The sequence below is a fragment of the Medicago sativa genome, chromosome 8 (genome assembly GCF_051527215.1).
Source record: "Medicago sativa cultivar Bolivia chromosome 8, Bolivia_mono, whole genome shotgun sequence".
Taxonomy (NCBI): Eukaryota; Viridiplantae; Streptophyta; class Magnoliopsida; order Fabales; family Fabaceae; genus Medicago; species Medicago sativa.
In genome coordinates, this window is record NC_140756.1 from 53,116,669 (window position 1) to 53,134,630 (window position 17,962).

General features: G+C 32.9%; 2 pseudogenes across 1 annotated transcript; both read left to right on the forward strand.

The window, feature by feature from the left end:
• The first annotated feature begins 4,661 nt into the window (after window positions 1-4,661).
• LOC146899481 (uncharacterized) lies at window positions 4,662-7,411 on the forward strand (annotated as a pseudogene). The gene is made up of 4 exons (XR_015022961.1): window positions 4,662-5,082; window positions 5,503-5,922; window positions 6,221-6,449; window positions 7,071-7,411. The product of XR_015022961.1 is annotated as an uncharacterized LOC146899481 (transcript).
• LOC146899482 (uncharacterized) lies at window positions 7,330-10,193 on the forward strand (annotated as a pseudogene).
• The last annotated feature ends 7,769 nt before the right edge of the window (window positions 10,194-17,962 follow it).

Consider the following 17,962-nt stretch of genomic DNA (forward strand, 5'->3'; position numbering starts at 1 on the left):
CTTCATATTTTCTCGTCAAAAAGTTTCGGGTTCCAACCCCTTTTCACCTAAAAATCCCAATTTTGATCATTCCAAACTCCAAAACTTAATCTCAAAGATGTTTATAGGTCATATATATTTCCAAACACTTAAACATACACAAGTTTTGAGATTGTAACATCAACACATCAAAATTCACCAATTCACCAAACTTTTACAACTTTCAACAACAACAACAATTCTCATCACCAATTCATCAAATCATGATACCTAATGCATCAATTCATCAACAACACATGTTAAAACAACAACAACATTTGAACATGAATTCATCATCAATCTAACAACCACAGCATTATTCATCATCAATTTCATACAAAAACTCATCATGTTCATATATACCCATTTTGACATACAAATCCAACAACAACAACACAATTATCATTCAATTCATGCATATAATCATATCATCGAAATTAAGCACGAATTTCTCTATCTCTTCTCAATTGTGAAAATGTTGGTAAAACCCTATTTTCTCTACAAACTAGAGTTTATATAGGTTCCACCTAATTGGGCTCAACTCACAATGTCTTAATGGGCCTAACCCATTACTAATCTAACTCCAAAATGTTACTACTCACTTAACGGTAAAATGTAATACTAACGGTCACCTACCGGTAATAAAATAAATTACTACAACTCCCTAGCACTTAGTAAAATAAAAACTCTCACTAAGCACTAAAAATAATCCTTAACGAAATTACTAAGTTACCCCTACTTAAAATGAACAAAATACCCCTAAGTCCAAAATGACTAAGATACCCTTCTAACACCGAATTCTACAATTCCCGACCAAAAATACACACAGAGGCAAATAATCATATAAGAGCACATATAACACACATAAATAAATAATAAAATAAATCTAGCGAAAAATCGGGCTGTTACATAAAACATCTCAACGGTCGCAATGATACAAATCATATATCTCCATCATATACATGCCATGGTCAAAATACAACATCACATAAAATCCTCCAAGTCCCGACAAGTGGGTAAATATCAACCAAAATAAAAATAGAATCCAACGGAACATAAAGACACCGACCCTAATCGAGCCTAAACCTACGACTCCGACGATAGTGGAGATAGCTCCCACTATCCAAGCACTCACCAAAAGCGAACTACTCCCGCACAACAAAAACTACTCGGGGGTAAGCTTTACATTAATCATAATCAATAAATAATAAATTGACATGAAGAGATCAATTCAAATATCAAGCAAAGTGTACATGAATAATTAACTTCCATATATATACATTCATACAATCATTCCATGTACAACAAGCAAGCACTTATCAAGTACACTTACCACCAACAAACAACGTTCACATATCACAACAAGATAACATTTCAATATGCAATGCGCCTATACTCGACACATATATGCATGTGGTACCAAATCTCCTCAAGGTCGTCACCCATGATGCAACAAAAACATCATATGTAAGAGTACACCTCCTCTTACAAATCACCTATGTAAAAGTACACCTCCTTTTACATTTCACATACGACTCATATGATATGATGCATGGACATACAACAACGACCCGATAATGCACACCTTCAACATAACAACCATCAACGACAATGTAAAAGTACATCTCCAATTACATTGACTATCTCAACAACAATTGCATTATCAAGTGTTCATGTCCACACATCCAACAAATCACAATTCCAATAAGAGTCATCAACATGGATCAACATACATCAACATCAACTACAAAATATCACAACAATTTCCATATACTCCTCATGAACCAAGTAAAATGGAACAACACAACATTCCATGATAAATATCATATTCAACCTTCAACAATCACCCACATATCCTCAATTAGTCATATAAAACCATTCACGAAAGATTTATAAAGTAATCGGTTTAAAAGAACCATTTTCAACCAAGTTCGTCTATCTTGCTATCATTTTCAAAATAATTGAAGCTATTGAACCGAAATCGAGTAAACAAGATCCAATGCCTCAACTAAGTATACCTTTAGGCTACATATAGGTGCAGTAGAGTATACCTTGGTGTTTCACCGCTAAACACTACGAAATCATGAAATTCACAAAGTTCGTCTCACTTTATCACTTTTCAAGAAAAATCCCGTTTTCAAGGCAAAACAAACTAAGACTTGATGAAACCAATCACAACCATTTTTAGAAATCATATAAATAGCATACAACCTTAACCCTACTTCAATTTCACTAGAAAAACGAGTTTACGGAAAATTGATGTTTTGGACCATTTTGGTGTATTGTACACAATCTTACTCTTTTTTTTACTAAGGACACTTTTTTAGGACCTCGAACCGTGATCTTTCGATCACGTCACAACAGTTTTACCGTTGCGTCAAAACTTCCCTTCTAAATGATTACCGGTACCAAAAATAGAAATTGTCCAAATCAAATCTCGTTTATGCATTATAGGGACATGATTGTAGGTAGGTTTGTAATCGCTTCCCTCTCCACGTCTATTTGTGTATTTGTTGGCCAAAGAAAAGAAAAAAAATCTTGTTTTTTTAATCAATGAAATAAAATCTCGTTTTTGCTCAACTTATTGTCCAAGAAAATAGCCACTTCGCTTTTTATTTCCTAATACAAAATAGATGCTCAATCTCACAATTTTCGGATCCAAAATCAAATTATGCTCAAATCTTATTCTGCCACTTATTTCATTCTCCACGTAAGGAAAATGTTCACGATTATTATGATAATAATGAACCTTTGATGGAGGAAATTAATAGTCTACTTCTTTGATAATACTTGATTGATTTATAATGTTGTGAAAATAAAAAGGAAATTTTTGAGAGGTTGATCCATTGATGGCTACCGATTACTAAATGTAAGTAAATTCTTAAGCACCTTGAAGTTTGGTTAGGTACCTATAACCGTAAGCAAAACTTACTCAAAACGAAGTCATATAATTCTCTTAACATACGAATTGATATGTGTGTATCGGTTCATGGTTAGGGGTGCATCTCTTAAGAGACCCATAGGCGCCACGACACCCCCCAATTTTTTTTAATTTTTTTTTTTATATAGAAAGTTATAAAAATACTTTTGATACAATTTTATTTCTACGTACATAGTCTCTCCGGTACCCCCTCAATTCACACATGCAAGAATTTAAATAGGTTCATTTTAATTTTCGAAGGCTAGGATAGACTATTAAGTTGGCCGATAGTGTATTTGGAGCTTTAATTTATGTTAGAGTTTTCGCGATGACATTTTTTGGATGAAATTATGTATGATTTTTATGAATTTCAATTATAATATTTTAGTTAATATTTGCCTCTCCCCCCAATATTTTGGTCACGATCCACCACTTTTCATGGTACTTTTGGGAATTGATTTGGACAAATTCGCCTATAATTCTTCAAAACTAGCAAACCAAGATAAATAGGTGAAGATCGAAGAAAATGTTGAATAAGAGATAAAAGAGTAAGGGAAAAAAACTATGGTGGTGCAGATAAATTATAGTCGGCTATCATATAATCTTTCTACTTTTTTGCACTATTAATTAATATAACTAATTAAATATTAAGAATTTTCTCTCAAAAAAAATATTAAGATATTTTGAGTAGCGCAGCGTTGACAATGTTGAACAGTTGGAAAAACTCACATTGAGTAAAACATCTTTTTCTTAAAAAAAAAAAATTGGTCAAGAGATATTTTTCTTACATATTAATTGATAACTTACTACACTTAATTAGTTTGCCTACATCAATTAGGTAGCAATTGTACTCCGAATCTATAACCCCATATGTACCAATTTTTCACATGCCGCGTACCGCTTACCAATTAATGCTATGATTTAAAAATATGTTTTTTAAAAAAATAAATACAAAATATATGACATGTCATTAAATAAATGGATGATATGTTTTATCTAGCAAAACTTCATAGGTACCATTGTGTTCACCTTATCAAAACCCTTGTTATGTGAAAACACACATTAATTCAATCAACTGATGTTTGTCTAATGAATTTGTTCATGAAAACTTGATTTGGACATTGCCTTCTAAATAGCTTTTCTTATGCGGTTTGTCGTTCATATCATAGGGTTGGTACCCGTGAATATTTATTGGATTCTCTTAATTGAAATTCTCTCAATTTTTTTTAATTGTTACACACACATATATATATATATATATATATATATATATATATATATATATATATATATATATATATCATTAAATATGAGAGAGAAAAGGCGATATAAAATTACAAAGAAAAGTGGATACTATAACTAAGTGTGTGGTTCAGATTTATCAATTGTTTTTTTTTTTTAGAGAATTACACTTTAGAGAATCCATTCCCCATATTCACGTTTAATAAAAAAATGATTTTTATTTTTATGAATATATGGTAAATGCGTGGAAAATAAATAATGGTTCCTTATTTTGTTCTTTCATATATCAAAAGGAAAAACAAGAAAATCGTTCCACTAGCTTCAATTGAACAAAACAAAAGGAATACATTTGAAGATTATGAGATTGATAAGCTTACAACGAAGCCAGCTAATTTTATTCTTCAAAGCAATAAAGATTTTCATAAAGAAAGTGAACGAAGAGAAGGAGAAACAAAGTACTTTGTGCTGGTGGATTGTGATATTCAAAATGATGACGAGAAAGGAAAAGGAGAAACAGAGTACTGCTGTTCCGGTGGTTTGTGATATTCAAAATGATGATGAGAAAGGAAAAGGGTTCATTGAGTGTGAAAATGAAAAGGATGATTCTTCATCCGATGAAGAAGAAACCGAAGAAGATTTGGAATTTGATAAGTTAATGAAACATATCAAAATGAATCGAGGAGCCGAAAACAAGGAGGACTTGCAACAATTGGTGAAGAGGAGGAAGATGGAGAAAGAGAGTACTTTTTAAAAGTTTTTGAAGAGAAAATAAAGTCATTCAAACATTGAAAAGAAAATAAAATACAAAGATCACATTGTTGAAATTAAGAAGGTTTATAGATGCTATCAACAAAAAATGAGGAAACTTGATGTCTTGAATTATCAAGCCTTGTATGCAATAGGTAAGAAGTAAATTATTTTACTTCTTTTTCTATGTTAAAACACTTTCATTGAGTTCATCTTGGATTGGGATATTTTCTATGTTAATATTTAAATGTGACTGAGGCTTATTAACCAATTTTCTTCAATGTTATAGTAATACGGTACTTTACGTAGTCATATGTATAAGAGAAAATTGAGTCAACAAAAGTTGATGTATCTGATTTAAAATTTAAATTTAAAACATATACATCAAATTTTATTGATTTACTTTCTCTTATATATTGGACCTGTGAGTGTATTTGAAAAAGTTGTTAGGAAGTGGCTAACCTTACATTTCTTCTTCTTTTCTTTTTGTTTATTCCTTTAAAGTTAAATAAAATTGTTATTATTTTCTCCTTTGTCATTTGCTAATTAAATTATCTATTTTACCCTTGATGTAGATCTTCTTAAACTCAAAGAGCCTTCAAAATTAATTTTAGTGCGAAAATCAACTTTGCAACATGGAAAACCTCAAGTGATCCCTCACTATTTGTGGTCACGCATAGCACAAAAGAACACATATGACCCAATGTTGAAGCGTGTTGATGAATTGAATAAGGATTTGGAACTTGTTTATGTTGGACAAATTTGTCTCTCTTGGGAAATGCTATGTTGGCAGCATGAGAAAATAAAAGAGTTGAAACAATATGGTTTGCAATGGTCTCGTAGGTATAATCTAGTTGCTGCTGAATTTCTACATTTTCAAGCCCTCATCCAACGGTTTCTAGAGGAAGAGCCAATTCAACAAGGTCATAGGATTCAAAATTATGTCAAGAATCGATCACTCATTCGCAACGTGCTCCAAGTTCCAACTCTAATAGGTGCACCAAAAATTAATCCTCTTTTTTTATTATTTTTTTAGAGGATTTTTATATTTGTTATTGCAAGCACACACACCTCCAACCTCGAGTGAGATTTTGTAACCACTTTGTAGCACGAACATTTCATATTGAAAAATGATATAGTGTTTGAAATGGCATGTGTTAGTGTCTTACACCGAAATATATAACGACATCTAATCACTTATATTTGTTCTAATTAATGTCGGTGTTTATGTGTTAGAATCTTTATTCCCGTCAATGCTTTGTATGGTAAAATATTGTTATGATTTTTTTCCAGATGATAGCACAAAGGAAAAGAAAGAAATTATGTGGGGTGACGAGGAGGATGCAATTGCTATTGAAAGGTTAGAACAGATAATTAAGGAATCCATGCAAGTATTTTTGGAGTTTGTCGGAGATAAAGATGATGGGAGCGTGTTCCATAGAGTATCTCATCACAAAGGGAATGAGCTCAAGGAGGAGGGCATCTCGAACTTCTAGGAGATATCCGAACGCAATTGCATAAGGTTATTATTTTTTTTATGTAAATAACTCTTTACAAACTTTATGCCATTAACAAATTTTTATTATGGAAGATTTTTTCGCTATAGATTAGCTCTTTCGACTTATAGATTTAAATAGACTTTTGCATGTGTTTGGTTTTTGCTCTCGTACTTCTCTCGTTGTTTTAAACAGTTAATTGTTAAATTTTTTAGTTGTTGCTAAATGTGAGAATCGACCCCGAGACTTCGAGACTATCATTATCATTTCATTCCTTAACTTTATCACCACATCTACCAAGCAAACCATATATCCATTTGTACTTCTTTGTTTATCTACATATTTGTATTTAACATATATTTTGTATTGTAAATGATTGGAACTACTTCAATTATGATGTTTTTTCATGCCAATATTTTGCTTGATAAAATTACACTTTTTGTCTCTCTAAATGAAACTATTGTGATTTCATATGCAAGTCTTTTTCAAGTACTATGCACCATCTATTATGTGCACTATTTGAGAGTTTGAAATAAATGTAAATGGTGGTGGAACTTATAGTAGATAGACCTAAATAATGGTTATACATTTTGGTTTTGTGCACATTATCAGATTTTAACAAAATTGTGCTTTAAATATTTGCGAAGGAGAGAAAGCTGATCAAGCACAAGTGGATAAGTGAGAATTGGATAGTAAGGAAGTTCCAAAAACACAACGAGTATCATGACCAGCTTTACGGCTCAAGTGGGATTGAGGTTGATTTCAAAGGTGATAAACATGAAAAGGTTGAGAAAACATCACCTAGTATGGTGTAGTGAAAAGTTAAAGCAAATCAAATTTGTTGACAGGAAGATTAAGATGGAGTATTCTATTTTGCTTTTCCCTTGTTGATCTTTAGTTGTAGAGATGCATGTTCATGCTGAAAATTGCATTGATGTATGCATACATTTTGTTTGACTTATCTTACATAATCTTAGTGGTGTGTGTGTGTGTGTGTGTGTGTGTGTGCACATTTAACTTAACCAGTTGAAAGAATGCAATTGCAAATTTTTGCTATCAAAATTGTTTCCATGCGGTGGTCTTGAGTAAATCATTGTTTGGCAGAGAAAGATTTACTCGGTGACTTGACATAGAACATGGTTAAAGTCAAGGAAAATTATATGTCATGATAATGACTTTTTTGGTGAAGTTAAACCATTGGCCAATCATGGAGCACTTGTGTATTTAATTCATGCACATTAAATTATATGATGTATTGCACATGTACACTTAAGGTGTGTCATTATATTTTACTTATTGCAATTGTGTACCACGATTAATCAAAATTAACAATTTTTATTATTATTTTATTTTTTACCGTAAAACTTCGCATCAAAATCAAATCGTAAATTTCCCTAAAAAAAAAAAAATCAAATCGTAAATTAAAACCAAATGCGAAAAACTTGTTCATCTTCATCTTCCTTTAGGGTTCACATATCATACCAATTATAGACCTTTGAAATTGTTATTTAGGGTTTGCAAATCATACAAGTTCTAGACCATCAAAATCGTTCTTTAGTGTTCTTAAATCTTTCGAATCCCTTTCCTTCATCTGCTCCAACCAACCTTCACGGCTACTTCGGAACCGAATAATTCGCACAACATAAGGTGAGATTGATTACTTATTATTCGCAGCCTACTTCGAACGTTTCATCTGCTCGTTTTAAAACGAAAAATTGTTCCTTTTCACTATGTTTGTTTAGTTTAGGTTATGCTTTTTTGTTTTAATAAAAAGGGTTTTTTGAATTTTGTTCTTATTGTTGTTTGGTAGAGAGGGTGAAATTATGGTGTACTATGTTTCACGATATAGTGGTAGTAAGGGTTTGTTGTGTGGATTGTAAATGATTGGAACTTCCCTCATTTTTGTTGTACGATGAAGATTTGAAGGGATTTTGTTACGATTAACAAGATTTTCAAGTTCAACCCTAGCGCGCCGCGTTAACTTAGTCGTTGAATATTTTTATTAACGTTGGCATTAAAGTATGCAAAAATCTGTAATAGATAGAATTTAAGAGAGGTTTCATGGTTTAGTGGATAGAAATTGAGTCTTATAGCCAAATGATTAGTTTAACTAGTTATTTCATTTTATGAACAAAATCTAATCTAACCTAGTTGAAGCTTTTAGATTTTAAACATCTTCAGTTATTGTTTGTTCAATGTGAAAATCTTAAATTGATATATGAAACCACACAAGATTCTTGCTCACGATCGCCGAGAACGCAATTGTACCATTACACGTATTATTTTTCACTAGTTTTAGCAAATAGTAGTTAGTTGTTGTACCGATCGGTCGTTATTTTGACCCTTTCGCCGTACGTGTAGCTTACATTAATCACAAAATATGTATTGATAGGATGATTGAAGATATGACATTGATTTTTATTATGATTTTATATTTGAAATATGATATGCATATTCTTTTTAGTGTTAATTGTTTCCCTCATTTTGTTTGTTTTGATTGCACTTATGTATTAAAATATTGGGACATGCATATATTCCATCATGTACAACTACGCGAGAGAATATAGATTCATGTGTTATCTCGAAGAACCATAAATCGCTTAGAAGATTAGCTTCATTCACAACAACGTAGAAAGGTAATTCATACATGTTTTTGTAAGCTCTTGTTGGTTTTATTTGTTTACGAGGTTATGCGTTTTTTGTAAGCTCAAGAGTTGCATTATGTTCTTCGTGTAAAATAAAAGTTTCTTGTTCTTGTATGGATAAAATTACATTTGTATATTTTGTCCTCTGTAGTTATATGCTTGTTAGGCGTGTTGGTTTTCTCGCTTTGTTGCATTGCCATTTGTTTTTTTGCCTCTGTTTAGCATTTTAAAGCCTTTTGGTGGTAGTTTTTTAATATGGTGTTGATATTGTAAGGCTTTGTTCTTGTATCCCAGCCTCTTGCACGTCTTGTGCTAGGCTGCGTCTTTTGAAATAATATTATGTTGTTTTTAAAAAAACATATGCTTTGTTAAAAATTTTGAAATTTTAAGGTTGTCAAGGAACACCACAAAGATTGTTTGGACGCCGATTCCATCGAAGTAGAATACACATATGATTTATATGAGGATGAAGAACATCATTTTTTCGTCGATGCTGAAGATGATGTTAATGGTGATGATGATGATGTTTATGATGATTCAGTTCAACAAGAGGGCTCAATCAACGATGAATTAGTAGGCGACAGTTGGTGAATGTAAATTTCATTGCCTCGATGAAATTCTTAAACTTGAATTTGGTATTGTTGATGAAGCGTATAAATTTAATTATTGTTATGGAAAATGCAAAGGTTTTGCCATTAGGAAAGGTGATGTTAGGAGCAATAGTAGTGGAATAATTATAATGAGACAAGCTTGTGTGCAACAAGCATGGGTTAAGAGCAAGAAGCACTTATTTAGGAATGATCGGAAGATATATCATAGACGTCTCACCCGAACAAATTGTGAAGCAAGGCTTTGTGTGCATTACAAAGCCAAAAGGGGAGATATGTAGTGTCTAATTTTGAAGAGTGACATAACCATGAATTTACACACGGCACCCATTGTATCGTAAAATCTCTTAAGCATATAGTGCCCAACTTAATGATCTTCAATCAAATGGAATCGTAACCTGTCATATAATGGGATATATGGTTGCTTAGAAGGGTGGATACGCTAATGTAGGTTTTACTAGGAAAGATCTGTATAACTATTTTGATAAAAAGATGTGTGGTGTCCGTAACACCTTAATTCCCAACGTTGATTTAGTAAATAATGCGAATAAATTTTAAAAAAAGGATGTTACACACTCATCAATCATTCATTCGAATAATAAATAATATGTTATATTTTAGAATGCGGAAAATACTTCAAAAACATTTCATACAATGAACGAGTCGATTCTCAATCGTCATTGTGGAAAATATCATAATGATTTCAAATACTTAAGATTCCTAAAATTAAACATTCAACGTTTGACCCCAACCCTAGTGTTACGGATCAGAGTGCATGATTATTTTACTACATAAATAATTAGATAATATCTACGGAAGTATATCTTCGTCGCCACCTTCTAAATGTTCCGCAAATTAGAGCTCCTCGTCCCGATGTTTGCACCCCAACAGTACAAACACCGTAATACATAACAACAACAAAGGGGTGAGAATATTCATCATAACATATATTGGGGCACATGAATAATATATAAATAGGCATAACATCATTTGATCATCATTTAAAACATATTCACAATTCTTCATCATGTTATACAACATCATTAACACATAATCATCATCATATTTTCAGTTTTAACACATTAAAGAAATGCACATATCACGCACAATATGATTCTAATCTTCAGTCTATGATTACCCTATCATTCAAACACTAATTCTTCGTTAACCTACCAGATTATCCACTCTTTTTAAGACCAAAACTCAAAAACTTAAACTAGTTTTCCTCAATTCTCATCTTTCAATTCGTTCATCGTTATTCTCTCATCAAAATTCATATCAAAACAGCAACAACTTATTAAAATTTAAGACTACCCTCCAATCATAGATTATGATACCCTAAAGTGCAAAGATTCTCTCCCTTACCGCGATGTTTTACAAATTGATGAATTCTTACGGTTGAATCTCTCTTGGGCCATCTCTTTATACCTCCTTTCCTCTTAACCCTAGTTTTCTTCTTTTGAATATAACAAATATTCAAGCATGCATATAACAAATATTCAAGAAATAGACGTTACGTCTCCACAAAAACCAAATCATCATGCATATATATATAAAACATCTCAACAAATCGCAGCGGATACAAATCATATATCTCCATCATATACATGCCATGGTCAAAATACAACATCACATAAAATCCTCCAAGTCCCGACAAGTGGGTAAATATCAACCAAAATAAAAACGAATCCAACGAGCATAAAGACACCGACCCTAATCGGATCCTAAACCTACGATACCGACGATAGTAGAGATAGCTCCCACTATCCATGCACTCACCTAAAGCGAACTACTCTTGCACAACGTCTACCCATCCATACGTACAGTAGGCGGCAAAAACCATTGGGGGTAAGCTTTACATTAATCATAATCAATAAATAATAAATTTACATGAAGAGATCAATTCAAATATCAAGCGGTGTACATGAGTTAACTTCCATATATATACATTCATTCAATCATTCCATGTATAACAAGCAAGCACTTATCAAGTACACTTACCACCAACAAACATTGTTCGCATATCACAACAAGATAACATTTCAATATGCAATGCGCCTATACTCGACACATATATGCATTTGGTACCAAATCTCCTCAAGGTCGTCACCCATGATGCAACAAAAACATCATATGTAAGAGTACACCTCCTCTTAAAAATCACCTATGTAAAAGTACACCTCCTTTTACATTTCACATACGAATCATATGATATGATGCATGGACATACAACAACGACACGATAATGCACACCTTCAACATAACAACCATCAACGACAATGTAAAAGTACACCTCCAATTACATTGACTATCTCAACAACAATTGCATTATCAAGTATTCATGTCCACACATCCAACAAATCACAAATCCAATAAGAGTCATCAACATGGATCAACATACATCAACATCAACTACAAAATATCACAACAATTTCCATATACTCCTCACGAACCAAGTAAATTGGAACAACACAACATTCCATGATAAATATCATATTCAACCTTCAACAATCACCCACATATCCTCAATTAATCATATAAAACCATTCACGAAAGATTTATAAAGTAATCGGTTTAAAAGAATCATTTTCAATCAAGTTCGTCTATCTTGCTATCATTTTCAAAACAATTGAAGCTATTGAACCGAAATCGAGTAAACAAGATCCAATGCCTCAACTAAGTATACCTTTAGGCTACATATAGGTGCAGTAGAGTATACCTTGGCGTTCCACCGCTAAACACTACGAAATCATGAAATTCACAAAGTTCGTCTCACTTTATCACTTTTCAAGAAAAATCCCGTTTTCAAGGCAAAAAAACTAAGACTTGATGAAACCAATCACAACCGTAAAAAAGTTTATAGGTCATATACACTTCAAAACCCCAAAACTTAATCCCAAAGATGTTTATAGGTCGTATACACTTCAAAACACTTAAACATACACAAGTTTTGAGATTGCAACTTCAATTCAACAAAATTCTTCAATTCACCAAAACTTCCACAACTTTCAACAACAACAACAAAACCTCATCATAATCCACCAATTCATGATACCCAATGCATCAATTCATCAACAACACATCCAACAACATTTGAACATGAATTCATCCACAATCTAACAACCACAACTTCATTCATCATCAATTTCACATAAAACACATTATGTTCATATATGCCCATTTTAACATACAAATTCAACAACAACAACACAATTATCATTCACTTCATGTGCATAATCATGTCATCAAAATTAAGCACGAATTTCTACAATAAAATTCAAATTAACCACTTAAGCAAAGAATTAGGGAAGAACTACAACTATTAATTATGATTAAAGTCTAACCCCCTTACCTTAATTCTTCACAAAATCAACTAGGGCTTCACTTTAGCTCCCAAAACTTGAATCTCTAGCCTCCTCTAGCTCTCTCTAGATCTTCCTTTTCAAACCCTTATCTTCTCTTGCTCTTTCTCTCTCTACCTCTTCTCTCAAAATGAAAAATGATGGTGTAAACCCTATTTTTCTCAAAGAATAGTGTTTATATAGCCTTTACATAATTGAGCTCAACTCACAAAGCCTTAATGGGTCTAACCCATTACTAATCTAACCCAAAATGTTTCTATCCACTTAACGGTTAAATGTAATAATAACGGTCACTCACTTATAATAAAACAATTCACTACAACTCCCTAGCACTTAGTAAAATAATACTAGCTCTCACTAAGCACCGAAAATAATCCTCATCAAAATTACTAAATTACCCCCACTAACAAAATGACCAAAATGCCCCTAAGTCCAAAATGACTAAAGTACCCTTCTAATACCGAATTCTACAAATCTCAACCAAAATACACACAGAGGTAATTAATCACATAAGAACACATATAACACACATAAATAAATAATAAAATAAATCTAGCAAAAAATTGGGTACATTACCTCCGCTATCTTTTTTTCTTTTTTGTTGTAACCCTAATTCTCTAATCTCCTCCTCTATTTATAACCACCAAGATTTTATTTCTCACTTAATCTTTCTAACTAGACCTTGCACCCGTGCTGCCGCACGGTCATATTGATGGCAAACAAAATATTCAATTATACCGTTAATTCATAATCTATTTGTGCAAATACAATGTTAAAAATAATAATACAACTTAAAAAAAGGGAACAAATCATGCCGGTACATTACGAAAAATTTCCTTGTAAACCACATTGTATTTAGAATGATTTGAATGATTCAAAAATTCGCCCCAATCTAAAATATGAGAACCATCTCCACCATATACTAACAAATACAAGTGTTTCATTTGTTGAAACTGACATTAAATATATGGTAGTTTGTCCACAAAGATTAGTTTTCGAATAGTTGTTCGAAACGAAGATCTTAATCATTTTGGATACTCGCCGCTACATAGGGAAACATAAAATTATGATTTGAATAATAATTAACTTGAGATCAGTTATGAATTGACTATGGGTAGATGTCGAAAAATTTCCTTTCCAGAGAAAAAAGGCAAAGTTTATTTGAATGCATTTTGTGCCTTGTAACCGCAATCTTGGTTTAACAATCACCGCAATTTAAGATATTAGATGCACCGATGGATAAGATAACATGGTTTCTTAGATTATCTTACAAGAATGATTGCATCAGTTCTTGCTTCTTGGAAAATTAGAATATTAGCTATACGTAACGTATATGAAGTTATGATTGATGGTAATAATGTCATAAGCAATGAGATTATAATAAGGTACGTTGTTCATAGAAGGTTGCTCGAATGATAACATAATAGAGATCATCAGCAATTTACTATACTAAGATGTCAAATAGCGTCATGTTCGGCATTAAGTGACAAAGTTTAGCGTAAATATTATGTGTACCGTAACTACTATGGTTTAACAAATACCAAACTTTAAAACATAAGCCGAACCGATCGCATGCATTTTGTAGATACAATGAGTTGCGGTGTAAGGTTTTAATCCGATGCTTTTTTCCAATCGTATAATAGAGTATGTTGCGAGAGAAAATATATTGTCGATTATAGCTTCACGAGACTTAGGAAATTAGTTATACTTAACGGATACGAAATGGTGATACCGGTGCAACTAAATGTGGACCTTTCAATACTCGTGCTCTTTTTCTCTTCGTATTCAAGTAACTATAACCGTGTGCACCTTCATTAGAACCTACAAATTAAAAAAAAAAAGTTCGTAACATCAAAAGGTAAGAATTAAAAAAAAAACGAGTTCGAACAATCAAAAGGTTTATTTCATTAGATAACAAAATTATAAATGTTCAATTCGGTAGTGTTAGAAGTAATGAAAAAATAAACAAACTAACCTAACAGATAAAATCAATTCTTTCTACCGGACATGCCAACGAGTACATGGGTAAATGGAATATATGAATTAAGTAATAGTAGTTTTAGCACGTTCTACTATAATCACAATGAAACAACTTTTTTATAAGCACAATGAAACAATTGTTCCCCATCCGCAAAATGTGTAGACAAAATTTTATCAAATAAACAATAAAAGATTAACAATCACAACCTCCAAAGGCCCGATACTCCAAAAATCACGAAGTATCGTATCCGATACCGATACGTCCCGATACGTTCCGATACGCGTATCGCAGAAGTATCGGGTAATTAATTTAATTTAAAAAATATTTAAATTACCGATACGTATCGGATACGGCTAACTTATACAACCGATACGGCTAAACTTACCGATACTTCATTCGATACGTGTACACTATTTTTTATTATTATTTTAGCTTTTACTTAACGTACTACATTTTATAAGAAGAATAATAATAAAATAAGCAATAAGAAGTAGTGGAAGTGCACTGTCTCCCTCATTCTAAAAAACATGGATATGGAATGAAACTTATTTTGAGTATCTCACCGTCGGCGATTCTCCCGATCTCCTCCGGTCCTTCTACACTCGCCGATTGCTCCATCTCAACATCAACAACAAAACCCCCATCAACATCTTCGGGTTCTCTTCTCCGATTCTCTTCTCTCTCTTGCTCTATTTTCTATTTACTTCTATTCTCTTCCCTCGTGTTCTCTATTTTTTCTTTTTATTTATAATACCAACCTCTTGTTAATGTTTTATTATTGTTTCTTTTGTTAATAGTTATGCCTCCAATAGGAGAAAGTGTTACTAGTTCGTTTGCTTCAAAAGAACCCCAAGATGATAGTAAACCACTATGGAGATTTGTCATCGTTGTGCGTAATAATGATTACGCAGTGGAAACAAGCTTTGGAGGTGCAACTTTTGTCAAAAAGAGGTGAGGAGTTCATACTCTATAGCGAGATTTCACTTATTGAAAATTGCCTTTGGTGAAGGAGTTCAGTATGTTCTTCATCATGTTCGAGAGAAATTGGAGTACTTACTCTTTTATTCAATCTTTGAAAAGAAATAAAATGAATCCAAAAAGGGCTGAAGATTTGGTTTATGTGCATACCGATAGATAATTGGCAAGTGTACCAACGTCTATCGAAGTAGTAAAATATCGATCCACGAGGATCGTATTTAACTCCAACTTAACAAGTTCGTTATTCGTTCGGATGTAAAAGTTTATAAGTTTGCCCTAGGCAGTTGATTGTTTGATTGTAACAACGGTAAAGATAAATTGCGACGAAATTATATTGAGATGAATGATTAAGCCAATGAATCCGCTATTGCTCTATATGATATAATTGTCCTCTCTCTACTTCTCAACTATTAATCTTTCTTTACGACAAGTTAACAAAATAGCATTGATCACTCTCGCGCATCAATACCCATCCCTAAGCTAGAATCGCCTACTCTATCCCGAGTCTACGTGGCGGCAATAACATTAGGAAGCAATATTAGAACGTTAACTTATGTGTCATAACCCTCAATTTCCCATCTCTGGGCTCCTAATGTTGAGTTAAACAAGATTACTAGATCAAGATCAAAAGCCAGGTTAGTGGTCATTTGGTTCCCAAAATCATTTCTTAATCATAATTGAAGTAGTTATGGTTAGTGGTCCTCCAACAATTACTTTAGAAAAGCATTAAGCACAAGTAAAAATGAATAAAGACTCGATTAATATTGATAATAGAGAGAGTACAACTACCGATTCATATATTACAATAGCATCATCATGGCTCAATCAAACTATAGTTTAGCTACTCATAACTAAACTATCATAAGCATAAATGATAGAAGCATACATAAATTCTTACCAACTTGAGAGTTGGTATGACTCTAAGAGCTTGCACCTTCGTTTCCTTGTTCCTCTATGCTTAAAATCCCATAAAACTTCTGTGTCTAAAACCTTTGCCCAAGCTTCTCTTTTATAGACACATTTTGGTGGCCAACAGACCGTACCATCGTGCCACGTTGATGAGTCATCGTGCCACGATGAGACATCGAATGCACGCTTGTCGCAGATCGATCGCACTCACGGGTTGGCGTAACGCACCATCGTGGCACGTTGGGGAGTCATCGTGCCACGATTATTCCGGTGAGGACAGCATTAATTTTGACCTAGCATCGTGGCACGATGAAAGGCTTCGTGGCACGATGCCTTGCTCTTTTAGGCACATTTCTTCTTTTATCCTCTTTGAGCACTTGTTCCCAATTTCATCCTGATTTCGCCATGAATTATAGGTAGTTGTCTCTCTTTATGATATAAAAACAATACAAATAACAACTAAAAACATGCAATGACAGACAGTCATCACAACCCCAAACTTAAATCATTCCTTGTCCTCAAGGAATCAACTTTGCAAATGGAAAAATCGCAGTAAGATAACGATTTACCAATGATATACTCAAGCGAGTTCACTTCCTTCCGGTGTAATGATGTACCGGATGCCTCTCTCTTTCCTCCAAAGTCACAACTCCACGCAAATGTTTGAATAGGTCACTCAATCATCATGCAGACCGTCGTATTACCATAAGCTTGAAATATTTCTAAACTCGTCAATCAAAGTCGAGTCAAGTACACACTTCTAAGGACTTTCATGGTTAAAATGGGGCTTGGGTTTAAGGTGGATGTATATTTGGAAAGTAGTGTAAAAGAACAATGAAGTTAAGCTCAAACTACTTTGAATATTTTCGCTTAACACAATTCCACCATTGACATTAAGAGAAATACTAGAGAACTTGATTTATGAGACAAATAAGCATTGTTGGTCTCATACAAAATTTTCTTTTTCATCTCATTTTGATCTTTTTAATTTTTTCTCGCACAATTACAAGTGCTTTTCATGATATGAGATGTAATAATGTAACAAAACTCTTCTTA